This window comes from Scatophagus argus, chromosome 24 (genome assembly GCF_020382885.2).
Source record: "Scatophagus argus isolate fScaArg1 chromosome 24, fScaArg1.pri, whole genome shotgun sequence".
Classification (NCBI taxonomy): domain Eukaryota; kingdom Metazoa; phylum Chordata; class Actinopteri; family Scatophagidae; genus Scatophagus; species Scatophagus argus.
Window position 1 is genome coordinate 11,326,401 of NC_058516.1, and position 16,425 is coordinate 11,342,825.

At 41.2% G+C, this 16,425-nt stretch overlaps 1 long non-coding RNA gene across 3 annotated transcripts; it reads left to right on the forward strand.

Moving 5' to 3' along the window:
• Positions 1–226: 226 nt before the first annotated feature.
• Positions 227–14,891, forward strand: LOC124055588. Of its 3 annotated transcripts, none has more exons than XR_006842725.1 (6): positions 227–1,158; positions 1,241–1,388; positions 8,508–8,560; positions 8,694–8,738; positions 9,681–9,738; positions 14,595–14,891. It is a non-coding gene; the product is annotated as an uncharacterized LOC124055588 (long non-coding RNA). The 3 variants fall into 3 exon arrangements; XR_006842724.1 differs by lacking the exon at positions 14,595–14,891 and adding an exon at positions 9,885–10,903; XR_006842723.1 differs by lacking the exon at positions 14,595–14,891 and having other exon boundaries at positions 9,681–10,903.
• The last annotated feature ends 1,534 nt before the right edge of the window (positions 14,892–16,425 follow it).

A 16,425-nucleotide genomic window follows, 5' to 3' on the forward strand; every position in this document is an offset into this window, starting at 1 on the left:
AGGGCCCTTAAATCTTAAGGGCCAGGGAAGCAAATACTGTCAAAAAGTAAGCCCAAGTGTGTCAAGCACTAGTGGTGGAAAGTAAGTACACTCAATTTACACTTCACTTAAGTGCTGTATAGGCAGTGGCGGTTCTACACTGAATTACTCCCCGGGCGAGACCCCCTCCGGGCGCCCCCCACCCCACCCTAGTGGGGGGTGGGGGTGGCGCTATACCTAGCTATACCTAGTGTGTATAGCTACAAATTTGAGGTTCTTGTACTTGAGTTTTCTGCTCATTTAACCATTTTAATTACTTTGCACATTCAGATTAGCAACCATGAATCCCCTTGAACCTACAAGCTAGCTTTCGATTTTCTGTATTCCACCCATGCTTGATTCGGTGCAAAGAGATTTTAAGAAGTTCGCATTTGCAAGTCGGCAGGTGATGGGAGGTGATGACGAGCAACGGGAAGGTCCGGGTCATCTGTTGAGAGCGCGTTTTACCTTTCGGGACACTGAAAACCTTCTGGCCTTTTGTTTTTACTGAGGCAGCACAAGTCAAATATTGGACTGGGAGAGAGTGTTAACTGACCCCCAGCGTAAATGTTAATGTGCCTATGTGAGCATGCTCCAAAGGAATGCAGCAATGACTCGTCAACACCTTCCCCTCACCATGGAGACTATGTCAACACATGGGTCGGGGGATGGGATGAGCATATATGAGATGGGGGATGGCAGTGTGTGTGATTTATTATTAGGTAGAAGATATTTGTGACCTTCCGTTCCCATAAACTTCTCTCTCGTGCTGTCACACTCTCTTTCTCCACACACACACACACACACACACAGATAGGGACTTCAGAGCAGTTAGATCATTTTCAGAGTCACTTTCATCTTCTGTGGACTTGCACTCAGTTGATTTATAAAACATTCAAAACGCAGACACGCCGAGAGAGCGACGCTCGCTTAGAGACGGATGGCGGGCTGATATGCAGCACCAGGGCCGGACTGTGATCACTTATCAGATGTGGCTCATGCAATGTTGTCCGGGCTGAAATTATGGATATGATGCAGCTTAATTGATTATTTACTGTAGTGTGAATCGCCGCCATGCCAGCTGTATGCCCGAAAGCCCTCAGCCTAATTAATGTCAGTGAGAAACTTCCAGATTCCAAGGTAAGTGCAGAAGAATAGACATTTTATTTCTTTTTTTCTTTTGTCTCACCCAGAGTTTTTCATCTGTGTGTGTCCCCAACAGAGAGAGGCGTCCAGGATGTGTTCGGACTTGCTTAACACAAAGGCTCGAGGCAGTGGGAAACCACAAAAACCATGTGTCGCTTAGGTCTGTCAAAAGTGAGAAATCCAACTTCCTGTGAGGCCGAAGCTGCTGTATTTTGTTCTTTCCGGTAGGTTAGAAACCAAACCATCCAGTCTAGTATATAAAGACTTGGCACGTTGCTCATTTTCATTATGCATCAATTCTTATTGAAAATCTTGGTTAATAAAAAGTTATGTTTCTGAATCGGCCACTCCCATTGGCTCCCAATGGGTGCCATAACAGCCAATCGTAGGCTTTGAGCTGTTCTCAAAGTGGAGCCACATGTGATTTCTGAGCTCCAATTAGAGACGTTGGTCAAAGTTTAAAGCAGTAACAAGATGCAAAGATGAAATTTAGTACAGGTTTTGAGGTTTATTTATGATTCTGGACATGAACCCCCCCCTCCCATCCAAGCCTAGTGTCATTTTAGTGAATGATACACACAATTAACTGAGCTTGTGCTGAATGGGATGATACTGCTCATACTGCTGGTGGGTTGTACTCAACTTTATTATTCTAAAAAAACCTTCAGCCTTATAAACTGGGTTGACCCATCACAGAGCTGCAGACAGCCTGATCCTCCAGCATGACTTTGTCCTTGTATGGTGCTGTGTCTTCAGCGTGGCACGGCTCCAGCTCTTCTGTAGGCACGCACCCACATAATACATACACATCTAAGTATACACAAATAACTGGTACTGTAAGTATGACTCCACATTGTCTCCCTCGCGCTCTGTGGCTCGATGCCAGCTAATATCTCTTTGAAAGACCAGGCTGCGGCGACTGCTGCACTCTCATGCTGCAAATGCTAAGCTCCCAGGTGGTAAGTAAAGCTCAGGGTTTGATGATGGCTTTACAATGAGGGAAAGGTAGAAAGTCATCTTAGGCCTCCGAGAGCCAAGGACCACTATAGAGCTTTTGTAACAAATATCAGTTAGAGGTACTGCTTAAATGTACCCCTACAGAATTGTGGATTATAGATATATTACATTATTATTGTTGATATGTTGAAACATAGGAACAGCATCTTAATGTAGCTTAATACATCTCATGTCAGATCTTTAATACACACCTATCATTGGCTCCACAGGTGTAATCAAAGCAGCCAGAAATCTAAAGAACCGTAACTTGTTGTGTAACTGCTTTTCTTCCTTTATTGATAGACAAATACTAATACTACAAGGTCATCACAGAGGAGAGGGAAGAGTCGCTTTAGGCTCCTAAAAACACCAAGTCTGCCCCTGTGGACTGGAGTGTTGAAAATGTAATGATCGCAGCTCCTAAAATAGGTACAAAATAATGAGATGAGTACTTCAGGCACACACACTAATCACTAACAATGTGTATTGACATCGTAGCTGTAATTCCGAGGCTGCAGGGATCTAAGCTAATGCTCCGTGAGGGAGCATTAAAGCGAAAGGGATAAGGAAGTCGGAATAACTTCGACATGTCTGCGTGCTTGAAGTTTGTTTGAAGCTGCCGAGATGCTTCGACTGTCATTTTCTGCAGACTTCAGTTGGTCCTGATCAGCTTTTTTTTTTTTTTTCCCCACTCATTCGACACACACTTTAGCGAGAGCGTATTTGAAGTCATGTTTTAGAGCAGACTAAGCGTTGTTAAGGCCGCAGACTTTTGCAGATTATGAAGTAAGGAAACGTTTTTAAAATATGTACAAATGAATAAAATGACTTTAAAGGAGGTAAAGGAGGAGGTAAATTTGTGTCCAGATTTGTCCACTGGATGATGGACATCTAACCTCCTGAAACTTAGCATTGATCTCAGGCAGCAATGAACCAGTGATGCACAAATCAGAATGTTGACTAAAAAATACATTTGCTCTCAAGAAAACGAATTTAAAAAGTCTGGACGTTGCATACATGACACTTTTACTTTGTCTCATTGTTTTTTTTGACACGCTTCACTAATGGAGAGTGAACGCCGCCTGCAAACGCAGCCCACAGTGCGACTTAAAGAGAATAATTCCGCATCCGAATGCAAATATAAATGTGGTTGCATCCATGTCCTCTCTGGCCCAGAGGCTCTCATGCTCCTGCTCACAATAGCCAACAAAGCCATTGCACGGAACTGTAGGGCTTGCCAATTTATTTGCAATTTGTGAGCAGGAAGTGAGACAGACGCATGGTTTAAACTAGCAATTAAATCTGTGCAAAACAAAGCCGTCGCTTTTATCATTATGTGTCATTATGTGTCACCCTTTTCTCTATTAAAATCGAGCATCAGTCCGGTAAAGCCAGTGCCAAGTTAACATTTTGCGCTTAGGTTCACACAGCGGCTGACCAACAGTTTCCGTCACTTATCGTACCACCGAGGTGAAAATGTGTGCCGTTTTGCCCATATTTAAACAACATCACATCTGTTCCTTATCTACGACAGCCTGCTTTTCGCTCCATCTTAAAGTGTGGGTGTTCAGAACTGCTTTAAACGCTTTTGATTTTCAACGTGGATGGACGTTAAGGCCGTACGAGCTCGCTCAGATCGAGTACAGTCCGAAATTCATCATTTAAAGAAGCAACAACGGTGGTGCGGTGGTTAGTGCTGTCACCTCAAAGTGAGAAGGTTCCAGGTTGGGGGAGGGCAGCCATGACCTAGAGGTTGGGAGAAGCGGCTTGTGATCGGAGGGTCGCCAGTTCGATTCCCACACTGGACGGGCAGGAAAAATTTGGGTGTGGTGGAGTGATTAATGCAAAAAATGCCCCCCCCCCCTTCCATTAGCTGGCCCTTGAGCAAGGCACTTAACCCCCAATTTGCTCCCCGGGTGCTTGATGCTGCCCACTGCATGTAATTTGCTGGGTGTTGCATGTGTGTGTTCAACTAAGGATGGGTTAAGTGCAGAAGACAAATTCAAAATATATATACTGCCAATAAAGTGATTGTTAATCTTAATCTTCAATCCCAGTCTGGGTCCTTCTGTGTGGAGTTGACTTGTGTTCTAATTAGAGTATTTGTCATTGACCACATAGCCCTCCAGCTGTTAACCCAAGCCATTAAGCAAATTATGTTGACACATGCATGTTGAGGTCCTGATTGTTGAAAGGAATCTGAACTGTAGCACCTTTTGAAAGGGGAAGTTCATTCAGATCGCAAGACAACAGTCATATCTATAAAGGTGTGCGTTTACATGCAAAGTGTGAAGTTGCCACAAAGTCCACAGAAATGAGGAGTCAACTTTACATCATATTTGTAAGTTGATATGTGTATTATAGCATTGCATCAAAAAAGGCTGTTACCGTGGCTGCAACTGTAGTAGCGTTAAGCCGAAGGAGTGTCTGTCTGTCTGTCTGTCTGTGGTACAACGGAGCTTGCCCTTAGTCTCTGTTCTGTGGATTGAGTGAAACATGACGTGCGCGACCCAGATCTTCTGTTTCTGCCATGTTTGGACAGCGGTGCGAAGACGTGGGTTGAGTCATCTTCAAAGTGCCATGCAGTGTTTGTGTGTAACCGTAGTCAACGCGCCATCAATCCCTGCATTTCACGGTCACATAAACCCTGATGGGGAGGGGGGGGGAGGGGAGCCAGGGGGTGAGCAGAAAACATGTCACACTTCAAACACAATCATCAGCCATTAAATACTGCATATCACTGAGCACAGTACACACACGCCCTGCTCAGGCGTGACAGCATAAGGGGTCTGAGCAGCAAATGTGATGTACATGCAAACACATGTAGGGGTGGATTTTGTTCTGGCAAGCAAAGTGGGTTCACAGATGTTTCGGTTTTTGAGGACTTGTTTGGATCAACGACCTTCTGAGTGGTCCGAAGATCACCATCATTTAGATTTCTTTTAAAAAAAAAAAAAACAGGTGCTTAGCTTTATGACTTTGAAGGTAATCTGATATAAGAGTGTGTTATGTCCAGATAAAATCCAGATTAGATTTGAGATTTCATCTACACTCAGCCACTGTTGGCTAGATAACAAATTTAATAGCTGGCCAGCTTCAGTTAACCAGAGTCAGCCCTCTTTTGGTCCAGAAGTTAGTGTTGATTCACCAGAAGGTGTTTGGCAACTAACAAGAACACCAGAAGAAGCACCAACAAGAACAGTTTGGTCAGCATTATCCTTTACTAAGTACAGTCGAGTGCTCAAAACAAACCCCAGGCTCAGACATTGGGTTAAAGTGTTTACAAAACACCTTTTGACTTTCGACCTTCTCATATTTTATATTATAGTAGTTCTTCTAAAAGAGTTTAAATGTCTTTAAATTAATAGTTTGGGTTATTGAAGTGTCTACCTCTTCTTCCCCCCCTTCACCCAGCCGACTATCAGCAGGATAGTTCTCCCTTGTGAGACGGGTCCTGTTCAAGGTTTCTTCCTGTTAAAAGGGAGTTTTTCCTTGCCACTGTCTGCTTGCTCAGGGGTTCAGACTCTGGGTCTCTGTAAAGCATCTAGAGACAATTTTGATTGTATAAAGTGCTATATAAATAAACTGAAATTAATTAAGTGGGGTTGCATTAGGTACTTATCAATAGTGTATTTCCTACATGGCATTGGCTGGTCTATGGTTCCCTTGATGATTTAGTTTATTTAAAAAATCCAGACTTTTCTTTTTAAGCTACACACATGATCTAGTCTGTTCTCGCATTTTGTTTTGTTTTGGGGTTTCTTTTATTTTTGCCAACTTTTGGACATCCCAGCCAAGCATAAAAACTTAAAAAAATAAATAAATAAATAAAAAAAATGTGCAAACTAAAAAGGCTAAAAACAGGTGGGTGAGAACACACTTACAGCGAGAAATATCACAGAGATCATCTGCTTTCTACCAAGCAGCTGAGTTCAGTTGGTTGGTGGTCAAACGCAGGCGGTACAGAAGAAGCAAAACTCCAAAAGGTGTTGCTTACTTTCATACTTGCTGAAAGCAACTTGTCGTCATGACATCCAAACAAAACAGTTCACATTTTTTTTATATTATTTCTTTTCCTGCAAAGACAAAGAAAAGGGGGAAAAATGCCTCAAGATATTATCTGAATACATTCCAACGATTATATTCTCCACAGAATGTTTCATGGAGTTGCTCTGCTACTTCCTTCATCCACTCCAGTTTACACCTCACAGAGCAATGTATATGTATTACCATACACATAGAGTGTCAGATCCCATCATTATCATGCTGACCCTTCATTATTCTGGCTGTTATGATGCTCTGTGGATGCTCATATCCAGCCTGAGGCCAACTTACATTAACCTCTTTTCCATGAGGAGACTCGGGCGGCCAGTGAGAGTTCGACCCAGCTTTGATTCTTTATCTAATGTAGCGAGCAGGGTCCGGGCTGTAATGGGTATGAGGGTGCCGCCCTTTTGAAAGAAATAACTCTCAGAAAATTTCATGTAGTCGTATGAAAAAAATACTGATTTGGGTTTGGTGCACAGTATTTTTTATCCCTTACATGGTCAACTCTCCAATTACATAACTCTTTAGTTGTCCAATGACTTGAATATTTACAGGTTGTTAACACAGGAATCTTTTTATTTTTACCTTCCATCCCATATGATATAGACATGCATAATTTTAGGCTGCCTGACTGAGTCCTAAAGTCCTAACTGAACAAATCGATAAGCATATTTTAGAACTCCCGGCATGCCCATTTCTTCCTGCAGAAAGGTTACTGCAGTTCAATAACGTCTGAGAAACAAAAGCTCAAGGACTAAATTAAGAATTCTAAAAACTCCCAAGTCCAACTGGAGTTCTTATTTTCTCCTCTGACAAACCAAAGTGTTGAGCAATGGTGGTTTATCTGAAAACCACGCTGAGCCTCCGTGTGACAACATTTTACAGAAGCAGCATTCAATCAGCGACGATCGAACACCATTTTTAAGGACACTATTAAGATAAGATAAGATAAGATAATCCTTTATTAGTTTCATAACTGGGAAATTACAATGTTATAGCAGCAAACAGGATATAGAGGGTGCAAAGCATCATTATTAGCATTAGCATTAGCATTAGCATTATTTAACACCGTCCACATTTTAGACATGCAGGAAAGGATGAAGTCAGTTGGCTTTTGTCAGGCGACCTTTGTCGTCTTAGTCAGCTTTGAACAACATTATAGTGCTGCTGTTGTAATTTTGTTTTTTTTTGTTTGTTATTTGGAAAAGCTATCCTTAAAATGCATCATTCAAAAAACAAAGTGTGCTACACCTTCCTCTGCACTATTTAATACTGCAGAGGCCTGTTGGCTACAAGTTATCAAATGCAGCAGCTTGGACAATTGACATGGGTAGATTTTTGGTTCACCCACACCAGAACAAAAGTCAAATTGTGCCTCAGGTTAGAAGATACGCCGACCTCCTTTCTCTCCGTAGCGTACATGCTCTGTTTGTCTGTGCTGCTTGAGCTCCTCATGTTCTCCTGGGTCATCTCCTCCAACACTGCACCAATACTGCCTACAGCCACATTTCAAATGAAAGAGCAGCTTTATTTCTTATACATCTTTCTAAATGTAGGAGTTCTATGTTTTACACTTCAGCCACAATAGGTTTTTTTTGCTCGAAATGTTAATCCAGACAACCTTAACCCTTGCCAATCTCGGTAATCGGACCATGGCTGATGAAGGGATCTTCATGTGCTCAACAATGTACAAATTCAGACATATAAAAAAGCCTGACAAAATTTGAATGCTTCTTATCCCCAGCCGAGAAATTGGAGCCAAACAGAAGCTTTAGAGATAGAAGCGGTTTTCTCTGATGGCAGAAGTGGTGGTACAACATGATAATCAAACTGTCATTTTGTTTCCCTTCATTTTTCAATATTTATACAATATTAATATTTGTCTCGACAACTGTCGAACGTTTTCAGTACAATCAAAGCAATATGCTGATTGATGGGTTTTAATTTTTATATCATTTTAGGTAACATTGACCCAGGTTTGCCCAACGGTTTCTCTGCAGTTAGCTACAGTAGCTAATCCAGACGGCTAATTTCTCTGTTTAACATCTGATTTTTTTTTTTTGAAAACCATTATTTTGAAAGCTTCAGGCGGCTGCTGCTCTCCTCGAGTTGAGTTTCCAGAATTTCAGATGTATTTCTATAGCAGATGTAGCTAGAGAATGGACACAATTCTGAGAATAAGGTGGAAAATTTCTTTCTTTTCTTGGCTATATGTTATTACTTATTTCATTTTTACTTACAACAAGCTTTTGTTGTTGTCATTTTTGTTAACTTGTGGACTTTTTTTTTTCTGCCACCAGCAAAACAAGATGACGAAGAAGATGCCCATTTTTGAAACCCGAAATCAGTGGAGGTAAGATGTCGTATCCCTCTGTTATCACAACGCTGACACCATATGATTGCTGACTGCAGTGCGAGACTTACCTGTGATGACTTCTTGAACACTGTGTCATGATGCTTTTTCTTGCTGTGATTGGTTCCTGCAGGCCTGCGGACAAGAAAGTGCAGCATTTTCACCACTGTGGACAAAGGTAGTGAGTGTGACATGTGTCCTTTAGAATAAGACACCATCTCTATATCTGTACATACCTGCTGTCTGTGGCTTGCAATACTAACAAATGCTGGTTGTATTATGGAGGACACTGAACTGTTCCCTCTTTTTAATACCTTAACCGGCTGTGAGTTTACTGCGACAGCCTGGGGAAATAAGTTCACACTTGTACATGTATCTTACATGTACATGTATCTTAAATAGTTTCCAGATGGAGGTTTTCTCCAATTTCGCTAAATGTCTGAATGACCAGAGGACATGTTCTAAACATAACCGTAACTTCAGTGATTCCCTGAGACCTTGACGTTCATTCCGAAACCCCCCCACCCCCCCAGAAGCCACAGCGTTTCACTCGATATGAATCATTCAGACAGTGTTTCCCAGTAGTGTGAATCACTAAAAGGTATTTCCTCTGGGTGCTGCACTGAAAGGTTTCTCAGGAATAAACTTCCATCTTCAAACACACTATGATATATCTGCCCCACATTATAATGCAAATCTGTAGGCAGCGGAGAAGCAGAAGTATTCATATTCTATAAATGAGTTGCAATAGAAGTACTAGCGTCTATTTGGAATGTTCCAGTACACAAAGATTATCAAAAAAAATGGAGTATGAAGTATGATTTCCCCTGTTACTTCACTTTTTTGTGCTGGTGTATACTGTGTCGCTGATGTAGAAGGGCTCATAGCTCATATTAGCTCAAATCAGTTTTAAATTGCTCAAGGTTATGTAAAACGGCATCTGACTTTTGGGGATTTTTGGTGTTAGTGCGAGCTACTTTTATTTGGAAAAGAGTCGGCAACAGTGGTTAACATATTAAACTCACTCATTGACGAGTTTGTTGCTACAGCTTTACTTGGAGTGGTATCAGTCGGTTATGGTGGCTAATGTTTGCCAATGTTTGACTTATTTTGGCCACAGGTATCCAGGATCTCAGTCTTCCAGTCGCTGCCAAGAGCTCATGACCATAGGACCATAGGTAAGGGTTAGAGCGTAGATGGACTGGTAATTTTAAAACTAATTTTTAAACCTTCTCCTTCTTTCCTTCCCTTTCACAATAATGGTCCAGCAAAAAGCTCACATCCCCAAACCACCTGGTTGTCTCACCCTCCATTTTATTGTCAGTTTTATATCTCAAGACAGCGAAACTATGTTGCTAAGGGCAACAATTCACCGCTTACACGAGCCCAGTGCACCTCACTGTGGGTGGTGGGCCCACATGGCCCAACCAAGACCATGAGTCATGGGTCAGATGCTTGCTGACAACCTCCCCTCTTAGGTCTGGCTCCGGAAGAGAGTCCCAGGGTTCCATTATCTGGAAGAGGTGATGCAGCTTCCTCTTTTTCATTAGAATCAGTGACAAATGATGTATTGATGATAGAAATTTAGAGCTGTTGCTGTTTATAGCAAAGTCAATATGTGTATGCATAGGAATAAAAACCTTGAGTCTGAGCATTAAACCTCTGGAAGAATATCTGTTCCTGAATAGTAGCTTGCAGCAGGAATAATGTTCATCATGTCCGATGTGTGCCCTTTATCTTTGACTTTATCTGTGTGTCATGAGACATTAATTAATCAATGTGACTATAACTGGTCATACAGTCCACTGAAGTCATAAGGTTATTTAAGTCCACACACTTATGGGGGTACTGAGGTCAGACTGTGTGTACACAGCAGCTGACTGTCCTTCATCACTCAGATGGTCTAAACGACTGTCTGAACACAGGACTTACTGGATTAACCACACACACACACACACACACACACACATACTTGCATTCCAGTTCCAGTCCTTCTGGGGACTGTCATCCAAAAGCAGCTATTGGTGTTTGCCAAACGGCCACTGCATGGTTCCGCACCGCATAATGCACCGAGATCTGTAGCAGGCCAGAAAACTAAAACTTCATACTTCATATAGCTGAGAAGAACTGCAGTATCTGTGTGGGTTTGTCACAATAATGTTACTTTAAATTTGTTATTTGAAATGTTATTGGCGTAGAAATATCAGTCTGTGCGGATTTAAGTTTCCGTTTTTATTTGTGTCCAGTTGCCTATGATCTAAATGTGTAACTTCAATATCAAAATTCCTTTTCTGATTTCTGTGAAACATTTAATTGTGTGCTAAATATACCTGGTAGAAGAAGAAAAAACTTTTTAATTTTAATGTTCCATTCTCTCTATTAATTCTCCTTCTGGGTGAAATTATCATCCATATATTTGAGCTGTTGTCAGTTAAAAAAAAAAAAAAAAAAAAAAGAATTTGCAGAATTTGTTTCCTGTGGTTGCACAGGAGGATGGAGCAGATCAGCCCTGCAGTGTGGGAAATGTTTTTAATTTAGAAATAGGAATGAGCCTCTTTATTTTATTTGCTCACAAAGGCTTTCATGTATAATTAAATTGCCACAGTGTGTGCTGAAGTGTCGAAGCCTAAGCATAACCACAAATTTCTAATTTGAAACCCAAGTCAGTCAGTTCGAGAATAAGATTTCGGTCAAAGAAATCGACGGTTCACTTCTCCTCATTCGTCTGTCAAGTTCTCTCGTTCTTAGAAAACGCTGAGCTAGTGTTTGGCGTCAGCATGTTTGTGTGTGTAAGTGTGTATGTGTGAGAGAGAGGATCAGATGTCCCCCCCCTACCCCCCCCAGACAACAAGAGGCCCTCATTTATAACAACCAGGAGAGAGACGGAAAGAAGACACAAGGAGAGGAGTGTGAAGGCAGAACCTTTTTTTCTCTCTTTTTCCAAATGAACTCAAGAATTTCAGAAGAAGAAGAAGAAGAATCAGCTTTATTGACAGTATATATATTTTTACATACACACACTGAATTCGTCTTCTGCATTTGACCCATCCTTAGTTGAACACACACATGCAACACCCGACAAATTACATGCAGTGAAACACACACAGGAGCAGTGCCTTGCTCAAGGGCACATCAGCCGGCTAATGGAGGAGGGGAGCATTTGTAGCGTTAATCACTCCACTACACCCAAATTTTTCCTGCCCATCCGGTGGGGTAATCGAACCGGTGACCCTCCGATCACAAGCCGCTTCTCCAACGAAGCGTTTGCTCAACATTGCTTTAACGTTTTTCTTTTTTCTCACTCACATTTCAAAATTAATTAATTAATGCGATTCTGTCCTAACTCCTGTCAGCCTTAAGAAAAAAAAGTGGCCAGCGGTAACAGGCAGGGCTAGCTGGTGAGCTACATTAGCTGGTGAGCTACCTGCTAGCATGCATAATGAGCGAGTCACAACCCCCCCTTGTTGAATTTTAAGACGAAAACTTAAAATGCAACAATTCTCAGACAGTGGTTAGCACTGTCACCTCATAGCAAAGAGGGTTCCAGGTTCGAATCCCGGTCTGGGCCCTTTTTGTGTTGACCCCGCCTCAAAGAATCAGCTTTATTGGCAGTTTATAGTTTTACATACACACATAAGCGGATCTAAATGACAAACTAATGATATTCTAGGGAAGTGTAAGTCACATTGATGGGTAAAATACATGTATCATGCCTCTGTGGTCAGATTTGACTGAGTTATGACTATGAAATATGACTTATATTGAGGCAGTCTGTGCTAATGGTTTCCGAGTACCTCAGCTGCACGAACCACAGTAGCTAACTCTGCGGCTAAGCTAAGCGTCGTCAGCGGTAACAGTGAAATTTCTCTTTTCTTTTTTTTTTGGCGCGGTACTTTCAGTCTAAGTGTCTCTGTTTTTAATTCACTGTTCTCAGACATCCTCAGTTTCTCTGTTTGCCGAGGTCACAAAGTCATGTGTGTTTCTCAAGTTTCTCATCCGCCTCCCTGTGCTCACACACACACACACACACACATATCACCATAGCAACAACCGTGAAACACATATGTATTACCATGGCACTATCAGACTGTACATACGCATTGAAATTTAAGGACCCGGTGTAGCTTAGTGGTTAATGCTGAGTCTTTGTTAAGAGCAGGTAAATTAACTTTCGTGATCTCTTGTGTTTGTTCTGTCTCTGCAAAAACTCCCCAAACTTTTATTTATACTCAGAAACATAAGATTAATTAATTAATAAACACACAAAGAGGGTGTAGCCTCTTTCTTACACCGGCTATGAGTATTATTATTAAAAGTGTTTTTCAAAATTCAACCAGATTTTTCATTAGCCCTCCCTCTCTCTCTCACACACACACACACACAAACACAGACTACACACGATTCTTGACAGTGATAAACATGTTGGAAGTGATTTTTCCATCTGCCTTTCGTTCCCTCCACCATCTGCCATTGCCAGCAACTCTGAAAGCCTCAACTCCGTTTGTGTTAGAAGAACAGCGCCCTCCTCCTCCTCCTCCTCCTCCTCCACCTCCTTCTCTGTGCTTGCAGATCGATGCCTTTTTTCCATCCTGTAGATTCACACCAAATCTGACACAGCCGCACCAGGGTTCACCCCTGTTGACCCCCCTGTTGACCCCTTATTGACCCATTTCTCCTGTTCTCAGTGCATTACGCATGTATGCTGTTAGCTGTGTGTCTTTATGTTATGGGAATTAGATTAGACATAAGTTTATTTAGGAATAACATCATATAATCATAATATCAACTGCAACGTGTTTTTAAAACTGGATATCGAGACAGTGCTTCTTAAAAGAACAGATTTGAGACATTTCAAATACACTATATAGACAGAAGTAAACAGACACAGGTCTTTATGGGGCTGTTTTTCATGGGTTGGTCTCAGCCACTGACTTCCAGTGAAGGGAAATCTTAATGCTTCAGCATACCAAGACATCAGTCGCCACTTCAGTAGTGAGTATTTGATTTCTGAAATGGTAATGCTTTCACGATTCACTCTGCAACATAAACTCTTGAGTCTCAAAATACTGTTTCAAAGCCAACACGTCATGTTTGTCTCTGTCAATCAGCTGAGCACGGGAATGCAGGAATGTCATGGACTTGTGGGGGATGCTGAGGGACGAGATTAAATATAGTCTGTAAAAACCGTCTTTTAGTCGGGATACCCGTTTGTGTGTATTTGATTGACAGTGGGGGAGCTTGAAATTTCAAGTGAGTATTTCACTATAAAAACAGTCTATTAATATTTGATGGGTAAAGAAACAAGCGTCGCCCTTCTTTCTTTGCCTTTGTGGAGAGAGATTTGGAGTTTAAAGAGAAGTGGGAAAGCAGAAAAACATTTTGGAGCAATGCCACAGGAAGCTGAGATTATAGGACTGTTGTAACAGTATGTAACGCATTGCTGTCATTTCAGTACACGAAAGCCATTTGATAGAACAAACATTTCAGAGGGCAAAGATGCAGATAAATAAGGAGAATTCAGAGGCTAGAGCAAAGTGGTGCTGTTTCTTCAGTGGAAGAGTGGCGCCATCTACAGTCAGAAGCACAAAAAACTCATCTAACTTCAGTGTCATGCTTTCTCCCTTCACATTTATGAATGTTTGATAAAATAAAGCTAAAAGCAGCTTAATGTGAGATCAAAGTTTCAATGCTCTCTGAGATAGATTCTCCAAAATCATAGTGAACACCTTTCTTCAAAAAGATATTCCCTCATTTGGTGGTAAGTAGAAGGTGGGTTAACATCTGGTTAGACCAAAGGCTCACTGCATATTCGGCGTTTTTTGGTTTTTTTTTCAGTTGTGTGATTATTTGTACCTTCATTGCGGAATGTGCAGCAATCAAGCGCAATTTTAACTTAGGTGGGGCTGGCAGCATTAGCTAAATTTGTGACTTTTCTTATAAATTGTCAGTCAGTCAGTTGACATCTGGAACAACATGGGGCATATGTTGCTGTTTGGGACTACTGCTCTATCTTTAACACCATCTTACCCAGCAGACCCCAAGATGTCCAACCTGGGTGTACAGCCTAAGATCTGCCCATGGATAAATGACTTTGACACTCAGCACAGGAACCCTATCAAGGTCCATCAAAACAGGTACCACAAGATTTATGAATAGTTTTTATGCTAAAGCCATCACCGTACTTAACTCTGAACTGGAAGCACAACCCACAGATGCAATAATGTGTTATTATTTGAATAAAATCTCTGAGCACTGTTTATTAATTTTAAACAATATTGACCTCTTTCTCACTTTTAATTGCATACACTACAAAGAGTTTGGTCTATACCCGCTCTAATTGGAAAGTGTCATGAGATAACTTTTGTTGTGAATTGGCGTTATATAAATCTTTGTGACTAACAAGTAAATAACAAGGCAGGTGTAAACAACAAAGCTACTGGAAACTCATGTGCAAGGAAATTTAAATTTGACACAAATAAGAACACACACATGTTTATAAGGGAAACCTAGCTGATGTCTGAATTATCTTCAGAGGCGTTTCTTTGACTGAATGAAACACATCTTCATCTACGTGCCCTCATCTGAGTCACAAGGATGTGGTTTGGGGTAGATGGTGAGTGTACAAAGTGCAGGATACTGACACCAGAAGCCACGGCTCAACTCCAGACTCTGGCCTTTAGTTAGGTTTAGGCAGGAAAACCACCTTGGTTAAAGTTAGACAGACATTGTGGGGGGGTTTTTTCCCCCTTTTCTCTTTATTTGGTGAAGCGGTCCTGAAAAGAAATGAAATATGCTGTCAGAGAATATTTATCTAATATGTCCTGTGTCAACATTTTTCTAACTTTCCTCTTATGTTAATTAATAACATTTCCTCATTACGCAAAGAGATTTCATTTCTCTTATAAATGTATTTACTGTTGCAATTAGTTGTGTGTAAATGTAATTTCTAGGAGGGGCTGACAAATAGCTTTAAAGGAAACATATTAGAACAGCCGCAAACACTAATTCAACGCTGCGCTCACATGATAAATGAAATTTCAGTGAACTCTGTGTTAAATTATCTGCATCCACTCATTTACATGGGCGTTTCCTTTAATTTCCATTTTTTCCATGTTTGATGGGCTCAAACATGGAAAATGGTGCTTTTAAGACAACATTATCGGGTTTAGTATTGTTTTGGTGTAATGAGCCTCAAGCCATCCTCTAGTGTGGACAACATCTTCGCTCTCTGGGTGGAAGCAATAGGCCATCACTATTAGCTCATCCATGGTGCTGTTACAACAGTAAGCTGCAGTGCAGTGAGGACCCACAGTGTCTTTGCTGTGGAAACATGGCTCTTACTGAAAGGGAACTCGTCCAATTTGAAAAACTGAATATGATCTCAGCCCTTGATCGTCTGATTAGAAGTGATGCTTTAGATGAGCTCCTTCACTATCTGTTTTATGGTATGAATGAATATTGGACCCTTTTCCTTGGCTTATTTTATTTGGGGGAAGTTTATAGTCCATCAGTCTCAGCCAAACCTGAGAAACAAGCTCATCAGTTATGCCTTGTACTTGTCTTCAAAACCTCTTCTCTTGTAAACTGTAATGCTTAAATAAACAGTGTGAGGTAATGGTTGTGTGAGAATAAATAACATTTTAATTGCATTTCTATTTACACTGATCAGTCATAACATTATGAAGAATTTCAATTCAATTTTATTTATATAGCACCTTATGCAATCAAAATTGTCTCTAGATGCTTTACAGAAACCCAGAGCCTGAACCCCCGAGCAAGCAGACAGTGGCAAGGAAAAACTCCCTTTTAACAGGAAGAAACCTTGAGCAGGACCCGGCTCACAAGGGAGAACTATCTTGACAGCA